The sequence below is a fragment of the Vombatus ursinus genome, unplaced genomic scaffold (assembly GCF_900497805.2).
Source record: "Vombatus ursinus unplaced genomic scaffold, bare-nosed wombat genome assembly UNPS02006874.1, whole genome shotgun sequence".
NCBI lineage: Eukaryota > Metazoa > Chordata > Mammalia > Diprotodontia > Vombatidae > Vombatus > Vombatus ursinus.
This window is the reverse complement of record NW_020946652.1, coordinates 1,340,931-1,344,956: the sequence shown is the minus strand read 5'-3', so window position 1 is coordinate 1,344,956 and position 4,026 is coordinate 1,340,931. Positions and strand designations below refer to the sequence as shown.

Sequence of the window (4,026 nt, the reverse complement as noted above, 5' to 3'; positions counted from 1 at the left end):
ATAATATAATATAATATAATATAATATAATATAATATAATATAATATAATATAATATAATATAGTATAGTATAGTATAGTATAGTATAATATATACACACAATAGACAACAATAATATATTTCATATATAACATACATGTGTTTTTGTGTATTTGTGTTTGTTTTGTGTGTGTGTGCATACATTGCAATTGAGAAAACCGTGGCACAGAGATGTGATATAACTTGCTTGAGATCACACAGCCAGTAAGGGACAGAGATGGGATTTGAACCCAGGATCTGGGCTCTTTCCACCATACCACAGTGCCTGAGAGATCATCTGTTCTTGGTCCTCATTCTCCAGATGAGACTGAGACCTAGAGAGGGTAAATCACCGGACCAAATTACCCTTGTAGTATAGAATTGCCTATCCTATTCCCTCACCTCCCTTTCTTCTTCCCTGCTCTTCCCTCTCTCCCTTTGGAGGGCAGAAAAAAGAGGAGCGACCCGTCGTAGAAGAAGGAAAACAACCCACACACTATTAGAAGGCAAGAGGGGGAAATAAAAAAGAGAGTCCTGACAGTGGAAACCTTAGCTTCTCCTGACAGAAAGATGAACCCCCTGAGGGTTTCCTAACAGAAATGAGGAAGCGCAGTCAAGTGCCAGTCGGTGGGGAAGGAATTTCCAAAGGTTAGTTGGTCCCGAGGGGAGAATATAAAGCAGGACAGAGACAGCTCCCAGAGAGACAGGCCTAGATCTGCCCTTGGATCCAGGGCGAGGAGGAGAAGAGGGTAGTCAGAGAAAGGTAAGGAGGGTCCGGCTGAAGGGTTATGGGGGCTGAGGGTGGGCAGACATGTCTGCTCACCCACATCTCAAAGCTTTTGGAGGAATTCCTCGCAGGGTTTGGAAATGACCTCTCACACATCTGGCAAGGCAGAGGCCCTCCTGGCCCTCCCCAATAATGGCATGACAGAATAGTTACCCAAGTCCCAGGGACGGGGGCAGGGGCGGGGGGAGGGCAGCAGTTCCCAGAACACTTCCCCATCAAGACAGAGATTCACACGGCTGCAAGCGCTTTACTGGGGACATAAAAGACTCTCTTTCCAAAGACACCCCCACAATCCCCAGGACCCCAAAACAGACTTTGCCATCTCCCCTGGGAATCGGATCCAAGCACCCAATTGCCTCACTGGGAAATTCAAAGGATCATAGACTCCAAGGGCTTTGAGGCTGGTGAAGCGTTTTATACCCATCATCCTATTGGGCTCCCACCAGAAACGTGTAAAGCAGAGACTCCAGGCATTGCTACCTACATTGACAGTTGGGGAAGCTCAGACTCAGAGAGAATCAATGTTTATTCAGGGTCACTCAGCCCAGATACAGGGTGGCCAATGCAGGCACATGGTAGAGGAACATGCTCGGGTGGGAGGTGGCTTAGGGTGGTCACCAAGACTCCTTCTGATTCTAAAAAAAAATCAAACCCTCACAAGAGGCTGATTTAGAGCTGGAAAGGACCTCAAACATCTCTGGCCCACCCCCTTCATTTTACAGATGAGCAAAGTGAGGCTCAGAGAGGGTGACGTGACTTGACCAAAGTCACGCGGTGTCTAAAAAGCAGAGCCTTTAAGACGGGCTCCCAGATCTCTGACCGATGTACAGCTCCGACACGTGATCGCTTCACACAGTCAGAGATGATTAGAGCTGGGCATCCAAGCTCTTTGTTTTACATCTAACCTAAACCCCTCAATGTGTCCTGATCTCGACTGCTTCTTCTGGCCTAGTCAATCCCCAGCCACCATGCTTCACTTCTCTCTACTATCCCTGTAGCTTTTCCATAGCGTTGCCCATGGACCCGCTAATACAAGTACCCTTCTCCTGGACCCATCCAGCCCTGGATCATTGTTGCTGTTGAGTTGTTTCAGTCGTGTCTGACTGTTTGTGACCTCATTTGGGGTTTTCTTGGCAAAGATACCAGATTGGTTTGCCATTTCCTTCTCCAGCTCATTTTATAGATGAGAAAACTGAGGAAAAGAGGGTTAAGTGACTTGCCCGGGGTCACACACCTAGTAAGTGTCTGAGGCTGGATTTGAACTCATGAAGATTTTTCCTGATTCCAAGCCCAGTGCTCTAACCACTTGGCCACCTACGTACCCTCCTCTCACCTCTCCCCGAACCCCCTGGATCATTATCCATGATCAAAATCAATCTGTAATTGTTCCTGGTTGGGAGGTACCAATTAGCACACTGCATACTACACCTATCTATCTATCTATCTATCTATATGCATGTATGCATGTATATATGTATGTATGTATGTATGTATACTGTAGCAAAATGTATAGAGCATCAGACCTAGAATCAAAAAGGTCTGAATTAAAAGCTGGTATCAGATACTTAGTAGCTATGTGACCCTGGACAAGTCACTTAAACTCTGTCTACCTTAGTTTCCACAACAATAAAAATGGGGATAATAATAGTACGTATCTCCGAGCTTGTTGTGAGGGTCAAATGAGATACTAATTGTAAAGCATTTACTTAGCATAGTGCCTGATATAAGAAATATATAAATCTTCTTCTTATTGATTGTTGTTCCATGCTAGCCCCGTTCATCATCGCTGTAACTATCTAACCCAGCATCTCTCCCTGACTACCACTCCTCTATGTAAGTTGTTTCTCTTACTAAAATGTAAACTCTTTGAGGGCATTTATATGCCCAGTTCTCAGGACAGTATTTGGAATGTAATAGGTGCTTTAAAATACTTTTTTTATTCATTTATTAAAACCAGGTGTAGGTGAAGGGGGCAATTTTTAGGGCACCTTTTCAACCCCTTCCTCATGCTAGGAGATGAAGTCCTTCCAAAAGGCTGCTCAGACACCCGGGGCATGCTGGATCCTACTGCTGCATCCAGTGAGAAGACCCTATGGCTTGGGCCATCGGTGTGCAGGGTGGTGACTACCGCTCCCAGCATGTCCACACCTGCTGCTTTGCCACTTGCCTGTTGCCACAGGACTTTGAGGTAGGTTAAAATGGCAAACTGGTGTAGGTGATGTCTTTTGACTCATATATAAATTGGATTTAAGTGACGCAGAGCTGTACAAACTCATCAGCCTCCCTCTCTCTTCCAGAGTCATTGGAGTCCAGTGGCAAGAAAAAGTCAAGATGACTGGTGATGGTTCGGGGTGCAGAGGATGACTCTAGGGTCTCTAAGTGCTCCACAGGGCCTGCTTCAGCCACCTTCTTGGACCTTGGACCAAATTGTTCTCATCTACCTATTCTGCAGGAGAAGTCTTCACATGGTTGGGGTAGGATCACCCCTCCCCCAACTCACCAATGGGTATGAGACCTCTCAGTTACCCTCAACCTAGTTTAACCTGATTTTACTGGGGTGTGGATGCTGTGCATGCTACAGCTTCTTGGAGCCACAGGTGAGGGTTGCATGGATCAGATAGACAGCCAAGGTGGATGAGCAGCCCTGAGAAGGGCTCCACAGACCTGACACCAGAGGCACCAATCTCCCTTGAACACCCCAATCAAAAGGTACAGAAGGTAGGCCATCCCAGTGCACAATAGCATACAAGCTAACATGAACAATGGAGTCCATATGAAGGGGCCCAATGTATAAGAAGACTGGAGAATCAAGAAGATCCCAGGAAGGAAAGAGTTCCAACTACAAACGGAGAAATGTGTCATTGCTCCTAGGGGTAAGAGGCAGCCACTGGAGTTTATTCAGTAGTGAGCCATGGATGAGGATTAGTAAAATCCCTTTGGTCTCTGTGTGGAGGCTGGATTGGAGAAGGGACAGATGAGGTCAGATGTGGGATGCAAAGGTTATTTCTGACAAGTGACTGACCAGTCTCTCCTTCAAAACCTCCATTATCTCCCAAGGTAGACCTTCCCACATTGGGACAACCTTAATTCTTAGGAGGTGGTTCCTTACATCCAGTTAAATGTGTCTCTTTGTGTGTGCCCCCATCCCTCATGCCCCCCACTCCCCCGCCCCCCCATCATGTATTGTTCTGCCTTCTGGGGCCAAGCAGAACAAGAGCAAT

At 46.4% G+C, this 4,026-nt stretch overlaps 1 long non-coding RNA gene across 1 annotated transcript; it reads left to right on the top strand.

The window, feature by feature from the left end:
- Positions 1-703: 703 nt before the first annotated feature.
- On the top strand, positions 704-3,249 carry LOC114033264. Its single transcript, XR_003567950.1, has 4 exons — positions 704-781; positions 2,577-2,638; positions 2,763-2,993; positions 3,103-3,249. It is a non-coding gene; the product is annotated as an uncharacterized LOC114033264 (long non-coding RNA).
- The last annotated feature ends 777 nt before the right edge of the window (positions 3,250-4,026 follow it).